This window comes from Callorhinus ursinus, unplaced genomic scaffold (genome assembly GCF_003265705.2).
Source record: "Callorhinus ursinus isolate GAN/ISIS: 27379988/994484 unplaced genomic scaffold, GSC_fseal_2.0 scaffold54, whole genome shotgun sequence".
NCBI lineage: Eukaryota > Metazoa > Chordata > Mammalia > Carnivora > Otariidae > Callorhinus > Callorhinus ursinus.
In genome coordinates this window covers 3,906,485-3,931,800 of record NW_027397116.1, presented here as the reverse complement: position 1 = coordinate 3,931,800, position 25,316 = coordinate 3,906,485, and the positions used below count along the sequence as shown (strand labels likewise).

The 25,316-nt window shown below is 51.3% G+C and overlaps 1 protein-coding gene across 2 annotated transcripts in view; it reads left to right on the top strand.

Annotated features, from left to right (window-relative positions):
• The window catches only part of FAM78B (family with sequence similarity 78 member B), an 87,603-nt gene that overhangs the window by 16,470 nt on the left and 45,817 nt on the right, over positions 1-25,316 (top strand). Inside the window, exon 1 of one of the 2 annotated variants that reach the window (XM_073884073.1) lies at positions 23,797-23,983. The exons of the other annotated variant lie outside the window; for it this stretch is intronic. The gene's annotated coding sequence lies outside the window, so the exon portion shown is untranslated. Of the gene's footprint in view, positions 1-23,796; positions 23,984-25,316 lie in introns of those variants that run through there. 2 annotated transcript variants of the gene reach the window in all.

Genomic DNA, 25,316 nt, shown 5'->3' with positions numbered 1-25,316 from the left:
AGGTTTGCATGTGGTAGAGTGGGGTGGGGCTGGAGATTCGTTGTCACTGTGGCGGCTGAAGCATTAGATTCCTGGGCAGAGGGCGCCACGGTGGAGAAGGGCACAGGGCTCAGAACCACAGGCCTCTTACCTCCTCTTTGACAGGAGGCCACATAGCATGAAGGAGCATGGGCTCTGAGCCCCCCATACACGGGCTATGTACGCAGCTCCGTACGTAACTGTTACTAGCTGTGTGACTTCAGGCCGTTCAGGGACCTCTCTGTGCCTCTGCTTCCCCACCCATAACAGGGGGTACCTACTTCATAAAGTTGTTAGGAAGATTACATGAGTTAACATTTACAACATGCTTATAACAGTGCCTCATGCATTGCGGGCACCCTGTGATTTTGTTAAATGTTTTTAAAAATGGGTGAGGGGTGCCTGGGGGGCTCAGGTTAAATGTCTGACTCTTGATTTCTGCTCAGGTCATGATTGAAGGGTAGTGGGATGGAGCCCTGCATCAGTCTCCACGCTCAGCAGGGAGTCTGCTCAAGATTCTCTCTCCCTCTCAAAATAAATCTTTAAAAATTAAATAAAAAATGGGTGAATAAATAACTAAATGGACAAGTATTCATTGAATACCTGGTATGTGCCAGGAGCTATGCTAGGAAATCTTTCATCCTGTGCAGAAAATCTTGTGGCTGTGTACAAGCCCTTTTAAATCAGTCAGCTGGTGCTATTAAGCACCTGGATGCTTAGCACCATGCGGGGTCCACTATGGGCTTTGTAATCAAGGAGGCCTGCCTGGAGGAGGTGGAACCCGATAGACTGGTAGGGACCCTTAAAAGACCGCAAGTTGCCTTTTCTCCAGGCAGAATTATACCAGTTCCCTAAAGTGTCCTTACCAGGTTCAAACTTGCTCATCCTTGGGACTCTGTTCCCAGAGAAGGTCTTCATGAGCAAGTAGCAGCCACGGGAGGACTTTTCATCTAGGCATTGTTATCCCGGCCCCGTGCCTGCTTGGATCTCCAGAACCACAGTGTTCCCGTAAAAGAAGTCAGGTGTTACCTTCAACAGCCCCTAGGACTTTTCTGGCCATCCTCACCTCATGCCGAGCCTGCCTTCCCCGTCCTGGTTGTCAGCAAATTTCCCTTCCCCTGTCCATCGCTGCGCTTCCTAGGCTGCACTTGGTTCTTTCCTGACCGCCTCTCCCAGGACGGATTTCCCTCTGACCATCTCCACCTGGATCTGCTGTCTCCTGAACTCCAGACCCAGAGCTCAAAGCCCCTGGATTAGATTATGAGCTCAGAATTTTTAGGAACCCTGATGCCTTGGCTGGGGACGAGACCTACAAAGACAGAGTAGAGGGTCCTTATCCAAAAGTCATCAACTGAGCCTGAGCACTGAATACGGAGGAAGGCAAAGGACCTAAAGCTTCTAAGGGGAAGCTCAGGATAATAGGCCTTATGAGCCAGAATGAAATGCATGCTAATGCTCGGGAGGCTGTTTACCTGTGCTGAGGTTGACAGAGATGCCCCCTGAGACCCATTCCCCACGATTTGTCCACTTTACCCTCCTCCTGGCTTTCTGGGCTCTGAATTGGAACATCAGCCTAATGTGCCACCCTGACCCAATAATCAATACGTTTAATTCAGAGATACAAAAAGCGATTCAGACAGGATCCTAAATAAACATAATGCTTTGTAGTCCCAGATGTCATAAAACCCTGAGTGGAGAAGGTAGACACTGGCCCTGGGGGTCAAAAGCCTCTTCAACAAAGTGGCCATAGCAGTAACTGAAATGTCAGTCCGTTGAACTAAAGGCCCAGAGCATTCCTGTGAACTGTCCTCAGGGAAGATTCTGGACCTTCCGCGCCATGTTACTAATAATCATCCTTCATCTTGGTAATAGAAACTTACAAAGTGCTTTGGCCCATAACATTTCCTCTGCTCCTCACTGTAGCTATAAGAAGAAGGTGGGGAGGTATCATGTCTTTTTTGCAAATGAAGAAACCAAGACCCAGCAGAGTTATGTGACACATCCCACGCCAGAAGGCAAGGGATATGACCAGACGAGCTCCTTCTAACTCGTGAGGCAGGCTTTGTCCACTTTGCCATCCCTCCAGGCCTCGAGTTCTGCATTTGTGCGGCAGCTTGATGGGCAGCCAACCAAGAAGAGCCAGTCACCTTTCATTTGGAAAACTTGCAGAGATGGGCTCCATTTCGTGCCAGAAATGTGTCTGACTTGAGCTTGTCTTTGACAATATGCAGATCTAAGATGGGTATTTTGCTGACTTTTGCTAAGATAATGCTCTGTGGCCTCTCTTAAAGACACAAAGCAGCTGAAAGGGAATTTGAGAAAACATCTGACTCATCCTTCCCTCTCCCCCAGGAAACCCAGAAGCAGGTGGGTGTCCTGTATGACACAGGCCCTTCCACACACACACACACACACCCACCTTTGCCCATTGAAAACCATCCTTTCCCCTTGAGAACCTGAGCAAAGTGCTGGTGCCGTGAACTGTCCTCAGGGAAGGCATCTGGACCCGACCTGCAGAATGCTCTGGAAGGCAGGACACCAGACGTGCTCTGGGACAATTTTTTTGCCCTTCAGACCGGTTAATGAGACAGGTGGGAACACATCCAAAATGTCAAGTCTCGCCTGGGTTCCATGTTTAGGCGACACCTCTGATTTGGAAAAACGAACATGCTGGAAACAGTCTTGATGGACAAGATGAGAGGCTGAGACAGGAGTGGCCATTCCTGCAGTCCTTGGCCTCCTGAGTCTGTGGCTATCAGGGGTCACCTTCTTTTGTTCCAGGGCCCCTCCAAGTGGCACCTCCTTTACCTTGACTAAGACAGATTCAACCCCAACGGGCCCCCTACCACTTGTCTTCTCTGGCATAGTTGGAGAATCAAGGAACTAAAGTCTGCTGTGAGCCTTTGAAGTGATAGTCCAGTCTAGGAGGTGGTGTTGAGTGCCCCCACTGCTCTCCCCATCTCTGGCTTTTTCAAAGAAACTCAAAACTACTCCTTTTCATAGGCAGGGGCAGGAAGAGAGGGTTGCTTTTTTTTTTTTTTTTTTTTTTTGGTGGGAAGATGAATGAAGTCACAGAGCAGCCTCTGGGTGAGGTCCCGTGGGGGAGAACAGAGAGGGAGTTTCTTCCATAAAGAAATGGCAAGTCCCTCTTTTGCCTGTGGGCTCTCTACCTTTGATGTGCTCTTTCCCCCTTGAAGCTGAAGATTCTGCCCTGAGGAAAGTTAGTTTACACCTTGTTACTGAAGAAAATGGCTGAGGTTTGAGAGATAAACAGCCGCCCACTCCCTGTCTGTCAAGAGCCAGCACTGCTCAGATGAATGGGAGACCTCCCTCTGCTCCCCCTCTCCCCCTCCCATGAGGACAGCTAGCTTCCTCCTCCCCAGCCCTGCCTCCCCGCCTTTGGGAATTGAGCTAACCCTTTAGGAAATATTTAATGTTCATAGGCCTCTCTTGCATAGAAGCAGTTCAAGGGTTTTTGTGATCCTGCATTTAAATCCGTCTCTTTCATTTCCTACAAATTTATTGCCATCTGTTGATTTCATTCCTATGACACCCACATCAAGATCATTCATAAAGAGGAGCAGAACCATTCCTAGACCCTTCCCTTACTCAGCACTTTCCCCCATCTAAGTGCCTGAGCGTGCCTGGGTCTGTGAGAACATGGTCACTCACCCACCCCCCCTTTCGGTCTCTCCACAAACACGCACGCGCACAGACGCACACAGTGCACACGCACACGTCTGACAGACTGTCAGGCAGTTTTGAGTTTTAGTATTCATTTCCTGAATAATGAGAAGTCAGCACTCCCCAGTCCCTTTATCCCTTGAGAACCCCGGTTGCCGGACCCACTAATTTGGGTTCAGGATTTCTTTGCTGCCTTTTGTCAGCGATTTCGCCTCATTGTTACTCATTCCTTCATAAAGCCCCCTTCCTTCTTTATTCTCATCAAAGGTAAATTAGCAGGATGCGTCTCATCTGTCCTGCAGCCCCTGAGGGCCCCCAGTCCCTCTCACCCTGCCCACCCCACCCGCCGGAGGCTTGGAGGGTTGGGGGAGGGACTAAATGGGGTAGCCCGAGCCCAGTGCTCAGCACAGGGCCTGACTCCTGTTAAGGGCACCCCACGAATTATCGTTCATATTGTTTTGACGTCTGCCAGTCGTCCTTTAACATAAACTTTGTCAGATCTGCCCACCCTCTTCTTCCCATCCCTGCCCCCTCATGCAAGCCCCACCTCCTCTCACTTGCACCGCTGCTCCCCATCTGGCCTCCCTGCCTCCCATCCCCATGCCCTTCCCTCTGTCACCTGTCTGCATCCGGAGCGGGCATCTCAGCCTATACATCTGATCAGCTCATCCTCCTACTTACAAGCCTCCTAAGGTTCTCCATGCCCTCCAAAGTAAAATTCACACTCCTTAGCAAGTACTGCCAAACGTCTGCTGGGGGGGTCGGGGGGTGGGCATCTAACCTGCCTTGTCTGCTGTCCCGCCGTCCCTCCATGGGGCCTCAACCAGAGCTGCAGCACACCGCGTGTCACCCCCAGCCAGGGTCCCCCTCCCTTCCGGAAGACACCTGTGCATCTCCCCAGAGAGCTTTCCTGGCATCCTCCCCCCCACCCCAAGTCAGGATGCGCTCTCCCTCCCCCCTACCGCCCCAGCCTCTACGGCACATTCATAGCCAGCACGTATGTGCTTCCTGATATTTCATAAATCTCCCCTCATGTGATCCTCACAACGATCCCGTGAGCTGTTACGATTATAGCAACTCTGGATGAAGAACTTGAGACAGAGAAATGAAATGATTTGTTTAAGATCACACAGCTCTTTAGAGTTGGGATTGGAACCCGGGATCTGGCCCCAGAGTCTGCGTTCGTAACCACCAGGCTCTGTGGCCTCCTGTGCTGTTGATCGAACCGTGGCCCTTTCTGGATTGAGCTCCTTGACCGAAGAAGACGTGTGCTACACGTTTGAATCCTGGGAGCCGCCACACTGCCCGGCTCCGGGTCAGAGCACCTCTCCTTTCAGTTAACCCTTCAGCCAATCCCCCCTTCTGGGCCTGTGGGGCTCAGATTTAAGACTAACCCACATGATGCGGCCCGTTGCCCACCCATCACTCCACAATAGGCCCAGAATGCCTTCTCAGCGTTAGAACCATGGGGTCAGAGACTTAGAAGACAAAGCCTCCACCCTTGGGGAGCTTGTGACTCGGTTGAGGAAATAAACAAGATTATACACAAACCTAGAGTCATGGTAACAATTCCTCAAATCACAAACAAAGCCAGTTTCTTTGATTTGTGGTCAGTCTTGACATAGAGTCTCCCTGTTGTCCCCGCTGGACCCCTTGAAGAGAGGGACTAAGTGCCTCTCTGTGAGCTCAAGGCTTCTGTGGCCACCCTGTGTCTTGGCCACGGTTACGCACTCTTCCCAGGTCTGGATGGCAGAGGTCACTCAAAGGAATCAGGCATCTGGGAGATCCACCCTGGGTGGAAGGGGATTTCTGGAAGCAGAGCCCCAAACTGCAATAGACCCGAGTTGTTCAGGACTCTAGAACCTTCTTTAAGCATAGTCTGACACCCCCCCCCACAATGACTTTCCACTGCACAATGTCCCTTAGTGAGCTACCTTCATAGAGATCTCTGCAAGGCAGTGGTGGCCTTCGATGCCAACGTGCCTCAGGTCAGAGCAGAACTGGCTGCCAGCATGCCACTCACCCTCACAACCTGCCTGATTACAGGGGAACTGTGCCCAGAGGAAGGAAACTGGGACCTCTGACAGTATGCCCTGCTGAGGAGCAGAGAGCACCATGGCTTTGCAGGACCAGCCCAGCACCCGGAAGCCTGCCTCTCCCCCAGCATCTCCATGCAATCCAGCCCAGAGCAGTCTCTCTCCTCCAGAGGCCAGGACACGTACGACCGTGCTTGGCATGTGCAGCTTTGCATCTGTCAGCACATGCAAAAGACAATGTGAGCTGTGCATCCCGTAGCTGCCAGCGATCTGTGGCCACCCTTTGCCGGGCCCCACGTAGATATGTACCTCTCATCACCTCCAGGCAGGAACACACTTGCCTGTTCTGTAAAAGGGGGATAATCATGCTTAGCTCGTAGAGTTTTTGTGAAGATCCTGCATCTACTTGTCTAACAAACAGTTGCTGAGGACCTATGATGGGCCCAGCTCCCAACACCTAGTAAACAGTTACAACAGCTTTCAGGAAATCTGTCTTAGGGAGTTTCAAAATGATGTCAAAAACGTACAGGTAGAAATACTCCACTGTCTTCCTTTCAGTTGCTTAATACTCTGAGGGTGTTCAGAGAGAGGAATGTCTTGCTCAGTCACTGGAGTAAAACCCACAGAGACTTGGCACGTTCCCAAACCTCTGGTGTGCTCCTGGTGGGGCACTTGCCCCATCAACCATTGGCTCGCTAGGATGTAATTGTATGTTGACTTACCCATTTGTCCCACTGGAGACCCTGAGGGCAGAGACCGTCTCTGTGCATCTCACATGTTCTTGCCCCAGAAGTCACCTGTCGGACCACCACAGGTGAGCCCTTTGTGAGTGCTCCCCCTGCTCGCTGGCCCACACACGAGGAGGGCGTGCACCTTGGGAACACCTCATGCCCCTCTAACACAGCTACTTCTGCTTACGAGGCAGCGAGGCATCCGGGCTTTGGTGTCCGAAGACCAGATAGTAAAATGAGAGCTTGGGCTAGCTGGGAAAATTTCAGGTGTCCTCCTTGCTTTGTGATTCTGGAGCAATTCAGAGAATATCCCGAGGTGGCAAAGGGTCTGGATATTCTTCAGGTAATGTTCAAGGGACTGTTAAGAGCTCAGTCAGGGAGGGAGAAGACGTGACAGGTGTCTTGAATTATTTGAGGCACCATCCTATGGAAGGCAAAAAGGTTTAAACTCTTTTGAAAGACCCCAAAGGCTAGAAACTAAACCAATTATTAATTAATTCAACAAGTATTTATTGAGCACCTGCCATATGCCAAGCACTACTCTAGGCAAGGGGGATGCAGTAATGAATAAAACAGACAAAAAAAATCCCCACCCTCGTGGAGTTTACATTCAAGCGAGTGGAGACAATCAAAAAATACACATGATGGGTAGGAGCTTCTTGGAACCCCACAGTAGCCTGCCTGGGAGCTAGGCAGGTCTCTGTGTTCAAGGATACTTTCAGGACTTCCATGGCTGGTTAGACAACATGACCCTGTTAGTTCCTTTCGGCCTCATAATCCTGTGAGTCTGAGGCTAGTTAAGATGAGTGGTCTCTCTTTATTCAGACACCTCTAGGCCAAACTATGACCTCCACTCTCCAGAAACTCCCACTCTATGAGGAGTGATGAGGTGATACAGTGGCTATTTTTATGCGTGGCCCCAAGACCCACTGCTGGAACATGTGCGTGGGGCAGGAGAGGTGGTTGCCTTTCCTTGAGGTTGCCGTGCTATTGAGGCTGGAAGAAAGAGGACCCCAGAGGATGGGTGACGTGGTTGGACCCATGAGGGGGTCAGGAGGAGGGAGAGACAGGATGGAGAGCAGTAGGAGTAAGGATGGAGCCTTTGATGAGCGAACAGAAGTAGGAGACAAAGGGGAGCCCCCAACTCGAGATGCAGGACCCCAGCCTCACTCCTCCCCAGGCCCTACTGCCATCATCCTCTTTTCTGAGATGCAGTGGCCCAGGTTCCAGCGACACGGCTCATGTGAAGTGACTAGGTCTGGGACAGCCACTCGTCCGGAGAGCGGGATGGAGGGGTGAGAGGCTGCAGCCTCCAGCCACGTCCTCTCTCCTGCAACATCCCTGGAACCAGCTGCCCGCGGGGGGCTGGGGGCTGCCTCTGTTGTCAGCCTTGGTTCTCTTCCATTCTCATTCTCCCTGAGCTCCTGCACGTGGGGCTGGAGAGAGAAAGCCACCAGGTGTGGAGCAGATGCAACTGAAGCAGAATCTCGGGCTTCAGACTCCTTGCTTCCCATACTACTGCTCTGCATTCTCAGTGTTTTCACATCTATTGATAGCATCGTGGTTCCGCAGCAAGAACGCGGCCGCGAGCTCAGAGTTCTCGGATTCTGGCATTTCATTTGATTGCCAGTAATTCTGTGAGATAGAGAAAATGGGAATTATCTCCTGTGATCTGCAAGCGAAGAAACGGAGTTGGGGGAGAACTCATTCGTCCATGTTTATGGAGCCGTGACTGGTATTAGGACCAGGAGAGCATGACATAGTGAACAAAGTACTGGACTTGGAGTTCAGAGTCCTAGAGTAAAATTTCAGCTCTGCCACGGTCCAGCTGTGTCATGTAGAATGCATTAGTTTTCTGATAAACTTTATTAGCTACAAAATAAATAGGTGTACGAGAAAGAAAATATTGCCCATAGGTGACATCATGGTGACACCATGGTCCCATTAGCCCTTTCCGTGCCTGGGGCAGACATAGCTAATCGATCACAGCACACCCTCCCACCGAGCAGCCCCAGGGTCCTCCTGCCTCCCGGAGCCAGCAGCTGCTGCTGAAAATCAGAGTTGGCACATAAAATGAAATTGCTTGCCATCCCTCCACTAGATCCCCAGGTTCTTTTCTTATCATCCTGGGCATAGAAACCTGTTCTCCTCTTTCCACCAGCTCAGCCTGAAACCTCCCTTTTCTGGAGATATGTAGAGTATCAGAATGAGAAGTTCGGGGTTCAGGTCCCTTCTCTTGCTCGTCGTCTCCTCGTGTTTTGAGAGAGTGCAACGGCCCCTGCCGTGTGCAAGTTCTGAGGAGTGAAGGGGAGAGAGTACGCAAACGCTTTTCTAAACCGTAGGGTTCAGCACAAGCGCATTCGCGTAGCAGACACTCGGGGCATCCGCTGTGCGCCAGGCGCTGTGCTAACACGCAGGGGCGAGCCGCATTCGGACGTGGTCAGGCGGGCGACGCGAGCACTCCCCCACCAGACATCTAGGTTCTCCTCACACGCGGAGGCGGAGAAGGCAGCCAGGCCTCCGGATCTGGAGCAGACGCTCCAGCCCCAATTACGGGCAGGGTAGCCCCGAGCCTGGGACAGAAGGCGGGATGCTCATGCTCCCTGAGCTCCTGGCTTCTTTTCTTCCGGCAGATCAGCCAGTTGCCCCTTTCCTCTCTCATCTGCTCTTGGAGTCTTTTATGTGGGATTATTGCTTATCAGCAAAGTTAGGCTGCTGGCAAGAGAGAGAAGGGTCACGGTGGTAGTAACACGGGCAGGGAGAGTGGGCAGCAAGGACGGCAGTCAGAGCAGAAGGACGTCTGGATGCCACTGTCCTGTTCCCCGCACCGCGGACCCGCTCCCGGGGGGGGGGGGGCAGCGCACGGTGAGGCGTCTGCCTCCCCAGCCCCCCACCCTGCCCCCGCGGCCTCCGGCTTTCCCCTCCCCGGGTTCTGCGAAGATTAACGTGTCTTCTAGAAAGCACGTGGCGCTTCTTGGAAAAAGCCATGCTGTGAACTCGGACATTGGTAGAGGATCCAAGTCTTATCAAATCTCTGCCTCGCTCCATGCCTTAGGGTCCTTACAGTCTTGTACTTACATCCTCCGTGTCCTTTGCTAGTTCCCAGCTGGTCCCATAGACAAGCACGTTAGTGGCAGAGTTTGAAGACACTGTACTTCGCCTACCTAAAAATACTGGTGAATGGCACGTCTCCCCCAAAGGGCTGTTTGAGAAGATTTAGTGCTGAGGCTTGCCATGTGGCTTCGTTTTTCCTGCTCTGTCTTGTGAATGTGGGAACCCCTGGGGATTCCCGTGGTCTTGGGAGACTAGAACTCTCCCTAGTGTATCAAAACCAACTTTCAGAAAACGGGTTTGGTCTGTACTGACTCTAAAATACCCTGGGTGATTAACCTTTGCACTATCTTTGCAGAAGACACACAGAACGTGACTCTCCAGAGGAAAGAGAAACTCGTTTAGGCACTGACCACCACCCCCCCCCACGCCCCCAATTGACAGGTGCCGTGGTGTTAAGCACTATGTCTGGGCCTGTGCTGGAGCTGGTCCCAGAAGCGCGGGACCACAGTGGAAATTGTTCCATTTGGAATTCTCCCTGGTTTGTGTGCCTCTCCATCTCTTTCCTGGCCTGGCCACAGAAGGAGACTCAGACCGTGCCATCCATCTGCCCTTTCTTTGAATCTTCAAGGAGAATATCTTCAGCCAGCGTGTCTTGTACTATTGGCCCGAATACAAAAGCAATGAAAGCTTATCCCTTATTGATAGTGAAACAAACAGACAGGGGGTGATGCATGCTTTCATTATAAATGCTGATCCAGCAGGATTCAGGTAATGCGACCTGAATCTCCATCGAGATGGTGTTTCCTGCTAGCCCATCTCCCAGCCTTAGCTACTGGAGTCATTCCCAATATACCTTTTGTTCAGAAAGGAATTGTTCTCAGAGTTTTGGACTTTGAGAACAAAAGGATGTATTTTACAGATTTCATTGCTGTCACACTGTCGTTAGAGATTATATATTCCGCCCCTCGACAGACTTTTTTCTTTCTTCTGGGGCAGCCATAAATCGTGTCCGCCACACAGGTGTCTAAAGAAAAATCCTACTAAAAGTAGGTTCTACCTGGAAGTCTTCCGGAGAAGATAAGCTCCCGTAGGTGGACTGAACTCTTTCAGGGCACTTGTAGGAACCTCAAAATTGGCCTAATTAATGTTTTTGCATAGTAATATACCTGTTTTCATTGTAGACTTAATTAGCTTCTTTAAAAATAATTCTTCAGGTGAAAGATGTTAATGACTTCTCGTCCTGCCCTGCTGAGCAGAGCCAGAGAGCTTGATAGTTTTAGGCCAAATAAAAGGAAGTAGTACTTTACGCTGTAGGTAGTAAATGTGCAAAAATCGTTACTCCGAGAAACAGTATGGGCTGAAATTATAAATAAGATTCCAGGAATGAACTCTCAGAGAGTCGTGGATGACAGATATAAATGGGGTTATTAAATGGAACTTCGGGGACATTTCCAAAATGCTTAATGTTAACATTCTAGATGCATCGCCCATATTCTCCCATGACCCTCTGTGATACCACTGTCAGAGGTGCCTTGTAAGGTGGGGTGAATGCTGGTCTGACCTACTGAGGTGTTTTAAATTCTCATGCTCCACTCTCATTAAGCCAGTTTAACCAGTTTAATCTCTACTATTATTATTATTATTTTGATGTTCTGGTCTCTCTCAATTGGCCACTTATTCAGAACTCTCTGAAATGATTTGGAAAACGTAGGGGCTCCCACAGCCCAGCCATAAGGCAGGAAACCCCTGAGCTCCAATCCTACCTCTGCCAACTAGTTGCTTGACCCTGGGGTGTTGCTGCCCCTCTCTTGCCTCGTTTTCCATATCACAAAGAGAGGGAGTTGGATGAAAGCTCCCCTGAGGTCCCACGGGTGGGAAAATTCTAGGAACCTATAAATAAATACGATTTGCACACTCTGATTCAGAGTGCCTGGAAAGAAAGAAAATGGGGGACTGCTTTGCCTTATTTTTTTTCCATTTTTAAATTTAAATTAAATTAATTAGCATATAATGTATTATTGGTTTCAGAGGTATATAAGACCCAGGGCTCATTACATCACGTGCCCTCCTTAATGTCCATCACCTCACCCCCACCCCTCCAGCAACCCTCAGTTTGTTTCCTATGATTAAGAGTCTCTTACGGTTTGTCTCCCTCTCTGGTTTTGTATTGTTTTATTTTTTCCTCTCTTCCCCTATGATCCTCTGCCTTGTTTCTTAAATTCCACATATCAGTGAGATCATATAATTGTGTTTCTCTGATTTCACTTAGCATAATACCCTTAGTTCCATCCACGTCGTTGTAAATGGCAAGATTCCATTTTTTTGATGGCTGAGTAGTATTTCATTGCATATATATACCACATCTTCTTTATCCATTCATTTGTCGATGGACATCTGGGCTCTTTCCATAGTTTGGCTACTGTGGACATTGCTGCTATAAGCATTGGGGTGTAGGTGCCCCTTCGGATCACTACATTTGTATCTTTGGGGTAAATACCCAGTAGTGCAATTGCTGGGTCATAGGGTAGCTCTATTTTCAGCTTTTTGAGGAACCTCCATACTGCTTTCCAGAGTGGCTGCACCAGCTTGCATTCCCACCAACAGTGTAGGAGGGTTCCCCTTTCTCCGCATCCCCGCCAACATCTGTCGTTTCCCGACTTGTTAATTTTAGCCATTCTGACTGGTGTGAGGTGGTACCTCATTGTGGTCTTGATGTGTATTTCCCTGATGCCAAGTGATGTTGAACATTTTTTCATGTGTCCGTTGGCCATTTGGATGTCTTCTTTGGAGAAATGTCTATTCATGTCTTCTGCCCAATTCTTGATTAGATTATTTGTTCTTTTGCTTTGCCTTATTTTTCAAGAAGGATAAAGTAGAGGACTTCCCCCTCCAGATAGGAAATGAACGTTGTAAGGACAGTGTCAGGAAAGAACTGTCAGCGTGGGGAAACCCTGGTATCTTCCTTTTCTTCCAGCCTGGTAGAGGAAATGAGCGACATGAGCAGGGGAGAGCCCGGTGTGTGGGGGTGCGGCAAGTCTGAGTTTGGATGTGGCTTTGTCACCAGCTGAGTCCATCCCTCATTGGTAAGACGAAGATGATAATGTGGAGCTCGTGGGATTGTGGCGAGGTGGCAGTGAACGGCAGGAAGTCTTATCCAGCTCCTGGTAGAAAGTGAATGCTCAGTACATCGCAGTGTGCACAGAAGGGAGGCAGGGGTTCTGATCCAGGGTGACTAGGGTGGCAAGCTTGAAAAACGAGCAGCACTAAACCCACTGCAATTAGATAGGCATGAGGTTTGCCTCAGAAACCATTTCTAACCAATAAAGATCAGATTCGACGTCCCCCTTTATATCCCCGGTTCTTTTTTTCTTTAAGATTTCTCAGCTTGGCGGATTCATATTGCTTTAAAGTTGTATGCGTTCTACTAAATCCGTGGAAATAGCAGTAGCACACCTGCTACTGCTGGGTCCCACGCTCGAGTCTGGGTCACATGGCTGTCACCTGCTGGCAAAATATGCAAATTGCAGGTTCTTTTGTTTCATTAAAGACCTTGTTCTTCTAACGGGCATCTTTGGGAAAGTTCAGAATTCTCTAAACCTAGAATTCTGAAATAACAAGCATCCTCTCCCTAGAGTTCTCATAACCTGCCTTTGCGGAAGACCAAAGGGGGCATTGTTAGGGGTTTCAGGCACCGCACGCAGCTGCTGGATCAGTCAGCTCCGCAGAGCTTTGCCTTGGTCCCCATACATAAAGCCAAGAGAAGAACACAGGTGCAGCCTCCGGCAGATACCTATTCTCCAAGCGAAGAAGAGGGCCACTTTGGCCATCCCCAGAGTCAGCAATACCTTCTGTCCTGCCAAGATCCTGCCAGTTTAACAAACCATCCATACCTTCCCTCATTGTTGGAAGTGAAAGTTCTCCAACAAATTCCCAGCACTGCTGGTGACCTGACATTGGCCCCAGAGACTGTTTCCATATCCCAGAAGGCATAAGTAGTACTGTGGACACCCCTACAAACTGCTCTTACTGCTTTCGTCAGGGGTCATGTTGGGAAGCCAGCAGATATCGCGACGCATTGTTTGATCGCACTAAAGAGCTGGCGTTGTAACTCAAGCCACTGCTTATCTCATAATATTTCTGGGCAGTTAGCAACGAAACTGACCTTACTGGGTCACGTAGTTGATGCTATATATATATATATATATATATATATATATATGAGTGGTTCCTTTATAGAAAACGACTGGAAGCAAGAACTTGGTGCCTTCATCCTAACATGAGAGTCTTTGCCTAATTAGGTAGAACAATTTGGCAAGAGGGCACCACAACAACCGTTGGGTGAAGAATCAGGCCCTGGAGGGGTGGGGAGCCTCCTGCTGCTGCACCTTATGGTGGTACAAGGGGGAAAGAGATGACATATGGGGAAGCCCTTTGTAATGAGGGCTGACATTCACCAGCCACTTACCGTGCACATTCCCTGCTTCGTGTACGTTACACACATCTCATTTCATCCTCAACGATTACCCTGTAAAGGTAAGTAGTGGTGGTAATAGTAGTAGTAGCAGGATCCCCATTTGACAGATGAGGGAACCGCAACGTGAAATTTCAATGACTTGGCCAAGGTCACACTTCAGTGGCAGTGCCAGATTTTGAATGTCAGTCAATGCCGGTGTCACCGTCTCCTCACCCCGTGAGTGTTGGGGGGAGAGAAAAGGTCTGGAATCACCCCTCTAAGTAGCAAAGTGAGAACAGAAAAGCCAAGCACTGCTTCACCCCCATGTAACACAAAAGCAACAGTACCGCTGAATGTACCATATTCATTTTGTGAGCTTTACTTCCCAGCGACAGCTACTCCGTGCCCGGTCTTCATAGCCTGTTGCTCTTACTGTAGAGACATCTGCTGACAAATTTTAAAAATTGGAGAAAGCTCTACTTAGAGGAGTTTTTGTGGCCTTCCTGACGTTCAGCCTCGGATTGGAGCAGAAACCTTCTCAACTGAAGTCAACGGCTCTGATCCGAGCGACAGCGATGCCTGTGTGTCCCTGTCGCCGTGAGACGGGTCTTCTGCATTCAGCTGAACATCTCCTGCTCCGCGGGGCTGGGCTTCTTCGGGTCCCGTCCCCCGTCCTAGACAGCCATGCTGCTGAGACCACAGGCTCTGGCCCTACAGTTAGCACCCAGCCATCATGCTTGCGTTTTCCTCCATCAGACATAGAGGATTTGGGAGGTATCAAGTTAGGAACTTCAACCGCTTACCCTGGATCCCGGGGACTTGGAACCTCATGTGATGTTATGCCGTTGTCCCTATTCTTCCTCACATGGCGCCCAAATCTGCCACATGGTGTCTTCTCCGCCCCCTAGAGCCCCCAAGAGCATCTTCTCGCATGGTGGCCCTGTAGTCACTTGAGGAAACGCTCGCGCCCCCAAGTGCCCTCTGCCTGTCAGTCTTCTACAGCCCGCTTCTCTCCCACAGATGGTAGGTTCTGGGACAGGGCCCAAATGCTCAGAAAAAGTGGCATCTGTGTCTGTCGGGCCCCTCCTCCCCCTCCGTGCCAGCATGCTGCCCTTCTGCTCTCTGGAGTCAAGGAATCCAGGAACCGAGGTGGTGTCGGGTTTCCCAGTGTGGCTTGCCTTGGGCTGCTTCCCGGGCTTCATCACGGCGGCGCTTGGAGCAGAGAAAGCCAGCCTTGATGCTCTTGGGTCTCAGCAAAGCCACCGTGTCCTGGAGGACTTAGTTATCCATGGATGGGGGTTCTCTGCTTTTGCTTCCCACTGGCTTGTTTAATTTGGAGGGACTCGGGGAAAGCATCCCGGCTCAGGAGAGTGATTGAGAGACCAAATTATTTTACCTTGGCCCACGCCCTTGGGGTCACTTGAACATCCACCAGGCTTAATAACAGTGATCTCGGTCAGGTCTGGTACTTTTGAGTTGCTGCCATGGTGTGTGTCTGTGCAGGTGGAGGCATAACCTAGGGGAAGGGACCCGGCTGGGAATCAGAGAACCTGGGGGCAGGCCTATCTCTGCCACTGAAATGGCTGTGTTATCTTCGGGAAGTCACCCGACTTGTTCGTGCCTTGGTTCCTTTGGCCCAGTCATCACGGAGTTAACAATAATTCGGGGTTTCTCCATAGGAGCATTACTGACATTTTAGCTTGAATAATTCTTTGTTGTGGGGGCTCTCCTGTGAATTGTAGGATGGTTAGCAGCATCCTGGGTCTCTGCCCACTAGATGCTAGCAGCACCTCCCCATCGTGACAACCAAAGGTATCTCCAGACATTGCCCAGTGTCCCCTGGGGGGCAAAATCCACCCCCCAGCCGGGAGCCACTGCATGAACCCCTAGGATTACCAGAACACACAGAATAACCATGTGTGCACAGGCAGGACACACCATGGGGGCCACTGTCAGCATCCTTCAGCATTTGGGTCTCCTCTGATCTGACCATAATTATGCAGAAGCAGAAAGAAGAAACAGCGTATTCTAAACCAGACCCCTATGTGATCCAGCAGGAAACTCGATATGTCTGTGCTTTCACTTCATGCACTCCAAGTGTCTTTCTTTTAATGTGTTTAATATCTACTGTGTGTGAAGTGAAGAGCCAAAAAGATGAGTAGCAGTGCCTGTTTTCATGGGTGATAAATTCTAGTGGGAGGAATTTTTCAGCACAGAAAGGACTGGAATGCAGGGCGCGCATACCTGAGAGCTGTGAAGTGGTGGCCGAGAGGAAACGCTTCCTGGGAGAGCCGATGCTGGGGATAGGCCCGGAGGGGCTGAGTAGGATTCCAGCCGGCAGAAGCTGCCTGCGGGTGGTCTGAGCAGGGGAGCAGTGTGATGAAGGGCAGAGAAAGACATAGCTTGAGAGGACAAGGTAGCCAGAGATAAGACCTGGTGGCCAGTTTCTGAAGGCTCTGAATGTGAGCTGTGCCAGTTGCCCTTAATGTTGGCAATGGGGAACCATGGGAGGTATCTGAGCAGTAGAGTGCCGTGGTCAGAGCCGTGTTTAGAGGGTGGTTTGGTGGTAGTGTCTGGAGTGGACTGGAGCGAGAGGAGGCCAGTGCAAGGTGTCTGGGGGCCTGAATGAGAGTGACGGCCATGGGAGTGGGGAGCACAGGATGAATGAAGGAAGAGGTGCTGAGAGGCAGCAGGACTGGTGAGGGGTGAAGGAAGATGGGGAGGAGGCAGAGGGACAAAAATGTGGAATCTGGATGCCTGAGAAAGACGTGGCCATTAATGGAACAGGAGGAGCAAAGGAGGGACCAGGAATCAGGAGCCTTGGGCCCTGGAGGGGGGCCCGGGAAAAGCACTAAACACGCGGGTTTCCCAGAGGCATGGTCTCCCACACTTCCTGTGGGAAATGACACGCACTCATTGGCTCAATGCTTTGTTTTTTCAGTGCGGACGGGCTTCTCAGATCTATTTATAATTTTTTAAAGGATGATCTATGTGACCCTCAAAAAACAACACTCAGTGAGAAAGAAGAAAAGAAGCTCAGTCTGGGGCCTTAGTCCCTGTGCAAAGCACCTTTTTATAAGCAGAGAGAATCCGAGTTTGGAATTAACTAAGTTAACAGCAGGAGCAGAATCGCATGCGAAGCATATGCCATATGCTGTTTTTTCCGAATATTCTAACAATACACCAGGACGCTCTGAGTCTATATACACTGGCGTGTGCCCGCAGCAGGGGCTCTGAGCCCGAATTGGTACCCCTGGGCTTCCTGCCATTGCTCACACCCCCAGCAGGAAGGCAGAGCCCAGGACTCTTGGAGCACGAGAGGGTATCCCCACCAAAGGCTTCTGCCCTCCCAGGGCCACCAGTCACATTTGCGTCGTGTCCTCTCAGCAGGTGACCCAACGGCTTTATTTTTCCTCCCTTGGACGTTGCTTTAACTCCCCACCACGCTTTTCATTATTTCGTTCCAGCTCTCTACAATTATCACGTTGAGATCCTTAAATGCATCTAAGAAGGGACAATCAAAGCGACGGCTCCCAGGATACCCATCCATCTTCCACCCTACATACATATTTAGTCATTAATATTTATCTGCTAACCAGCCAAAGGGATGCCGCGTGCCTCTGTGGGGCCACCACAGGAAAGAAGGTGGTCCTGCCTCCGCCACTCTGGCTGACAGCCCCGTGCCTGGTTTGCTCCCAGTGGGAAAGTGGGAGGAGAGGCCCAAGGACCAGGTCCCCCAGGCTCTGGCTTGTGGATGTGGGCAGTGGGATCCAGCTTGAAACCTCTCTGTTCTCCAGCTGATGCCTAAAAACAGTGGCTTCCGTGTGTATAGCTTTTCGCAAATGATGAAAAGTTTTTTCATCCATAGTAGCTTTTTCATCCATAGTAGCTTTTTCATCCATAGTAGCTTTTTCATCCATAGTAGCCCAGGCAGTTGCCATGACGGAAACTGGCATGGGTTTTAACCCCATATTGGGGGGAAGACTGGGGTGCACAGCAGTGCATGACTTGTCCAGTACATTTTGGGGGGCAGCAAATCCCATTGTACTATTAGTAACAACAGTGACAACCATTCATTGAGCACCTAACATGTGTCTAATGCTTTAAGTGGAGCTCTGAGTGCATCCAGTGGGGCCCCAGCCAATGAAAGAGGAACAGTAGAGACCTCAAGGTTGGGGACACCCAGGGCACCGGATTCTGGCCCCCTGTGTGGAAAGTGGACTTGCCATGTGTGGGGACAGACAAGGGGGTGATGCTCCACAGTCCCAGGAAAATTCCCAGCTCCCCCATGGATTGGTAGCGATTGAGTGGAGCCTACCGGTACATGTCCCGTCCCCATCTGGGGCAGGACTGAGCTCAGAGATGGGTTGTCAATGACTGCAGCTCCAAGAAGCTGGGGAAGGAGGTAGGACAGGAAAGAGAAACTGTCAGTACTTATCAGAAATTTCTGAGTCTTGGATCCCATCAGACCTAACTTGGTTGACCTGGGAGGACATCAAGAAGCTTTGGTTTGGCACACCTGGGTGGCTCAGTCTGTTAAGTGTCTGACTCACGGTTTCAGCTCAGGTCATGATCTCAGGGTCGTGAGGTGGAGCCCCGCGTCGGGCTCCATGCTCTGCGGGGAGTCTGCTGAAGATTCTCTCCCTCTGCCGCTCTCCCCACTCAGGTGCACACAAGTGCCCTCCCTTTCACACGTAAATAAATCTTAAAAAACAACGCGAGAGAGCAGCAGCCGCAGCTTTGGTTTGCCGTGTGTAGGGGGGAGGGGGTATCTAGCATCAGGATGTACACCTAGGCTCTGATGCAGAGCCCCTGGGGTCAGTCCCGGCTCTGACACTTACAGGTCACATCACCTTGCTCTGCCTCAGTTTCCTCTTCTGTAAAGCAGCTTGTATTGTGACCTGCGAGGGCCTGCACGACGTGGCCCCTCGCTGCCTCTCCTGCTCATCTTCCCTGTTCTCACACCTCCCCTGCCTCTCCTGCCTCCTCACGCATCCCTGAGCACCCCTGGCACGGTCCCGCCTTGAGGCCACTCTCACTTGCCATTCCCTTTGCCCAGAATGATCTTCTCCCAGATATCCACATGGCCGACTCCCTCACTTCCAACGAATTTTTGCTCAAATAGCATCTTCTCAATGGGGACCATCCCCCCAGGGCGCCCAGCCGCTCACCTGCTCTACTATTCTACCCATCTTTTCCCTAACCATTTTGTGGTTCACCTTGTACTGTACTTGTGTATTATGTCTACTGCTTGCTGTCTGTATACAAGTCAAAGATCTTTGTCTGTTTTGTTCACTGCTGTGTCCCAGGGACCCACTATAGCGTCTGGCATGAACAGGTGCTTGTCATACCGTTGAAAGGATCAACACAGATTTACGAGGATTAAATTAGATAGGAGTTGTTAATAGTTTAGCTCAAAGCCTGACCCCTACGAAGGACTCAATAAAAGGTCGCTCTCATCATATCTGACCTTAATATTGATTAATTCGCTGCTGGGGTGTAGTTTGGGTTCGGGTCCTACTGGAGGGAAGCACGTGCCATGTTTAATGACCCGTCATGATGGTTGCAGTCCCTCCTTGCCCCCCGCCTTCCTAGTAGAAACAAGTAGGCCCTTTTATTGAGCCCTGTGGCCCACTGAGGCAGATTATTAGAGTCAGCTTCAATACACAACTGGAGAAATCAAGTCAGGGAACGTTTGATAGCTTATTTAGGAAAGGCGATGAGTCAGAGGCCTGCCTGCCCACTGGGCCAGCAACCGAAGGAAAGCAAAGCTACACAGAGGAATGCCGCAGCTCCAGGTGAAAATCACCCCAGCGCTGCACACCCCAATGCTGGCTTTATCACGTTATGTTGGAAAAAAACGCATCTGTGAGAGCTCAGTGTAGAAGCCTCCTTTTGTGCCACAAGGCAAGTCTCAGTTAACCACAGAGAAAGCCAAGTTTGCTTCCAGAATACGGAGACAAGTTGCAGAGAAAGGAAGTGTGGCAGAGTTAGCCAGAGGCATTTTGCAGAAAGGGCCGGTGGGCAGCAGGGCTCTGGCCAGCTTGTGTGGTCTGCCCGGACACGGGCAGCTTGGCCTCTGACCGCATGCCTTCTGCAGGTCTGCAAAATCCAGCTCAAGGAGTCTTTTCTCCTTCCCTCTTCGTCCTCCTGCCACCCCACAGAGACAGTTCCATTCGATTCTGTCAGACAGTATTTTGTGAGTGCGGACTCTGTCATCGCCTGGAATGTGAGGGTGACTCTCACTGTCCCTGCCCTTGAGGGCTCACAGCCCAGCAGGGCAGCCTGCGGCCCTTCGAGCCATTTCTGGACACAGTAGTTAGGAGCACAGACTCAGAGCCATGGGTCTTGGGTTTGAACACAGCTCTGCTGACTGCTAGCTTCGTGATCTCGCTTCTGTGCCTCAGTTTCTTTGCTTCATAAAATGGGGACTAGTAATGTGCCTGCCTCGTAGGGTTGTGGTGAGGAGCAAATGAATTCAAGTGTGTCAGCTGCCTAGAACAGTGCCTGGCACATGGTAAACATTATATGTTTGTCTTCATTACCATCATTATTACTGGGTAGTGTCCTTGTGTCCTAAGTACAGTAAAGATGCGCAGGTGTGCTAGGTGCTCAGAAAGAGACGTCTGGTCTAACCTAAGGCTCTAGGAAGGGTTCCTGGAAGAGGTGACCAAGAACTGAATCTAGCAGGATGAGTAGGCATTATCCAAGCAAAGACGGTATAGACGTCCCAGGAAAGGGGTGTTGAAAACCAGGAGCAAGACATAATGGCGTGTGCTAGAAAGTGCAAGGAGACTGGTGTTGCTATGATGTAAGGTTCCAGATGGGACACCGAGCAGTGAGGTGCTGAGCTGACCATGAGGTCGGATCACGGGGGGTTTTGACTTTGCCCTTCTGACTTCTTTTAGCGCAGATCCCACTCTTCTCCCCACTCTGGTAGGCCCGGGAGTGGAGCTCAAGCACCGGGCACCTCCCCCATCCCGCGGGCCACAGAGTGAGCACGGGGTGCCCATGTGACCCAAGCTGGCCAATCACAGCGCCCCTGGGATTTCCACCGAAGCCAGAGCGGGGCTGGGGAGTCCAACTTGCCCCTTGTGCGGTGTGTGGCTGGAGACGCGTGGTTCCGGGGAGCCTGAAGGCCCCACCCCCTGGAGGAGTCCCCAGTGCTGGCCCCTGAGATCCCAGAACCGCCCAGGTTCCTATGGTTCTTCCTTTTGTGCTGCGAACTTCCCAGTATCCTGCCAATAAACCCTTTAAAAAAAGAAAAAGAAAAAAATCCAAGCTTCTCAAGCTGGTTTGTGACATTTGCAAATGAAACAGGCCTGACTAATAGGCCACACTAAGGAGCCTGAGCAGTGAGGGAGCTATTGAAGGTGTTAAATTGGGGTCGGCCGTGCATTTGAGAGATGCCACGCTGATAGCACTGTGGAAGGTGACTTAGAAAAAGAGTCGAGAGAGGACACCCTTAGGGGCCGCCCGAGTCCAGGAGAGAAGTATGAGGCCTGGATGGCTCAGTCAGAAGAGCATGCCGCTCTTGATCTTGGGGTCGTGAGTTCGAGCCCCACGTTGGGTGTCGAGATGACTTGAAGTCAGAACAGAGAAGGCAGACCGATCCCAGAAACACCGAGGCGACCAAGAGCAGCCTGTCAGCTGTGTCCGCCCATGAGTCCGGGCCTCCCAAGGTCCCTGGACCGGCCTAGGGTGTGTGCGAGGCCTGGCCTGGCCTCAAAAGTCAAGGCCTGAAAGCAGGAGGTGGGCAGCCAGCAGAGGCAGTGAGAGGCGCCGTGTCCCGCCCCGCACCCCCTCGCCGCGCAGCAGACCCTGTGGGCTGTGCTCACTGTCACCGCGGGGCTGGGTGCGGCCCCCACGGCTCCGCTGTTACAGCCATGGAGGGATTTCTTTTAAAGGTGTTTGTCTGGATTCCCACCTTCCTTCAGAGCGGCTCCTGATCAAAGCAGACCCTGCCCTCTGCTGTTTCTGTACCTTCCTCCCAGGGCTCTGGGCCGGACCTCGGATCCCCCATGCAGAAGAGGGCCTCCCACAGCTGGGACCAGCCTGCGCCCGGACTCCTGCACACAGCAGGGGACAGAGGCTCCCAGGATGGCCTCAAGGGGGAAATGGCATTTTGCCCAAGCACCTTCTATGTCCCCGAGGCTTTAGCAATGTTGGTTCACTCAATTTTCACAGTAATTCTGGTAGGTCCTTTGTCACCATTTTACAGGGGAGAATGCCAGGGTTCAGGAAGGTGTGATGACACACACGAGAGCACACAGCCACTAAGGGAAAGAAGGAGGATTTGAACCCAGATCCGTGATGATTCTCACCTCCGGACCGATTTTTTAACCATTTGTCAGTGGGTCCCAGCTGTCTCTGTTCTGACGTCTGTTACTACCTAAGATGGGGAACCTGCCGACATAATGTGGGACGACACACCTTACAAACATCTGTAAATACCACGCTCCTGGGGTTTTTTTCTTCCCCTTTATTATCTGATTCGGGTAGAGGTGGGTTGGGCTTCTAAGATGAGATGCAGTGGCTTCCTTTTCTTTGGCTTGGACCTTCCCCCAGTTCAAGGGCAGCTACCATCCCCCACTGCTGGAAACCTTGCTCATCCACCGTGCCTTCCATTGCTCACACTTCGGGCGGATCTGTGTCCTGACAGAGCAACCTTCTCCCGGTTATATCAGCTATGGCATCAGCCCACAGATGCCCTCGGACTGGGCTTATCCTCTCCCTTAGGGATGGTTCCATTCCTTATTCCTGGCTGAGGCACACACACAAACCCATCGCCTACCTCACTTCCCGTTCTTCACAATGATGCCTCAGCAAATCTACCTCCCAGGTCTGGGAATTAATCTGTGATTCAGCAAAGCAGTCAGAGAGATGGGGATGTGGCAGAGAGTCGTCACAAACATTCTGGCCACAAGTATACAGGAGGCGCTCTATCGTGCCTGATTGGGAGTTGCCTTGAGGGCTCTGTGTCTCTCTAAGGGGCCACTGCATGAGCTTTACCTGCGCCGCAGGTGAACTCGGCCATGTGAGGAGGGGACGCGGGGTAGTTGATAGCACAGCCAGACAACCTGGCTCCATCCATCACTTGTCACCCTGGGCACGTGGCTTCCCGCTGCCTGTCGTAGGTTTCTCAGCTGTGGAATGGTGACAAGAATAGTACCTACCTCCTGGAGTTGTGAGAATTAAATAAATTAGCCCATGTAAAATGCCTGGAACACCTGTTAGTAGGTGGCACTTGGTGGGTGTCAATGAAGATCATTACCACTCTTGGGTCCTGGGCCGAGAGCCCTGTGCTCCACAGGGCATGGAGTTCTGAAGGGCCAAGGAGACACATGCATCCGTACTCCTCCTTCTAGGCCATGCTTCAGCGACCCAGGACCCCAGAATTCCCTGCTAAAACAGCCTCAAACTGCTTCCAGGACCCATGGGGAGCTTTTCGCCCCAGGTCAGCCTCCTGTGGGTGGCCTCCACTGCCTTGGGAATCCTTAGAGGCCCCCGGTGCATGGTGAGGGTGTGGGTGGAGCCCGGACCGTGGACTTCGCTCTCCCACCATGTGGGTTTGGCCCCTCCCTGACCGTAAGATCCACGTCCACGGGTGTGTCATCCCTTGCCACCATGGTCCAACACAGTACTCTGTGGAGTCTGAGAACTCTGAGTTGGAATCTGATCTTCCAGATAGGACGACATATGGTAGCCAAGGTAGGAGAACAGCATCTCTTTTACCTAGCAGTTTGTAGGCTTGATTTATATTTTAAATATTTACTCATATGGTGTGTGGGCTTTTTTATTCTCGCCCCAGACCCTGAACGTTTTCGCGGTGGGCCTGGTGGTGATAATCGTGGTGAGGCGTGAGATCAGGAGCAGTTCCTCGGAGCTGAAGCTCTGGGATGTGTCTGCCTTGCTGTATTGATTTCCATCCTCACTTCCTCCCTCCGCTAACTGTGGCCAAACAGATGGAAGGCAGAGGTACTGGAGACTTAGCTGTAAGGAACAAGGTAAGTGGTGTTTGCAGATACAGCCGGGGGTTCCGGAGCCAGACTGACCCCTCTGCCCCGAGCGTGCTTCCACTCATCCGGGTTACCCGCGAGCTCCCGGTGGAGGTCCTCCGCTCACTGCCTGCCCCTCTTCTTGGAAACAGCTCTCAGCTCCTGTTTTCACCCACCCACCTCACTCCAGGTGCCGCTGGAATCTTGCATTTTTGCTGTCTTTGGCAGCCCTTGCCGCGGCCCTCGGGGATGTCCCCCCCCTCGTCAGGAGCCCCCAGGGCCTGAGTGAGCACAGTTGAGCAAGATCAATCCCAATAATTCACACCAACATACACAATTGTATTTCCAACAAATCCGGTTTGTTCTTCCCTTGTTTCCCTCGTCTGCCTCTCCTCTCCGTTGACCTTCGCCATTCCAACTTACCCTCATTTCAACACGATATGCAGCACATTCAATGCACCCATGTGTCTGTTGTGTTCCTGCGGCCGCCAGGCACCCCACTGAGGGGGTGAGGCACCGTTGGCCAGTAGCCACAGAGAAAGACAGTCCCCAGACTCTGGAGGAGGCACAGTATGATGGAGGGCACATGGACACACATGAGTTCAAAGCCCAGCTCCTTCACTTCCTTTCTGTGTGTCTTTGGACCAGCTGCTTAGCTTCTCAGAGCTAGGGATGCTGCGTGTATAAAACGCGGGTTTTTGAGTTGTGTGAGGATTTAAATAAGCGGCACGGGTAAAGCCGCAGCACAGTTCTCAAAAAGTGTAAAGACAAGGACCTTCTCCATCTCTGATTGTCAGCACTGCCCCCAGTGGCTGGTGTGACACTTGTCGGTTGTCGTCTTCGGTAAGCTGTGAAGAGCTGACTCCACTGAGAAGGGCAGGCTGAGTTCAGAGCCATGAGTAACAGGGGATGCACTGGCTGAAGCCCATGCAAAGCTGCCTCTGGTGATTGGCTTCCCTCTGGTCCTTGGCTTTCCTCCCCTGGCTGGGAAATGGCACCCTTGAAATTCAAGCTCGTGTCTGAGCTGGTCAGGAGCTCTGTGGGCCCAGGGAACCATGCACCTGTGAAATGTATCCCCTTGGCAAGGCTTTGGGGGGGGTCTCTCGTGGCTCTTGACAGTGCGCACTTTATTCTCTTGACCACTTATGTTGAGAATGCTGACGTTCTTTAATCTCTCCGAGGAATATTCATCACTCTCTGTCCAGGAGAGATGTGTGATAGAAGTGTAAATGCGGACAATGTAAAGGCTTGTAAATGGTAAGGAGGAGGAAAACAGCCCTCTGAGGGGACACACGCAGCTGGAGAAAGGAGATAGGGAGGGTCGGCTTCCCATGGATACTCT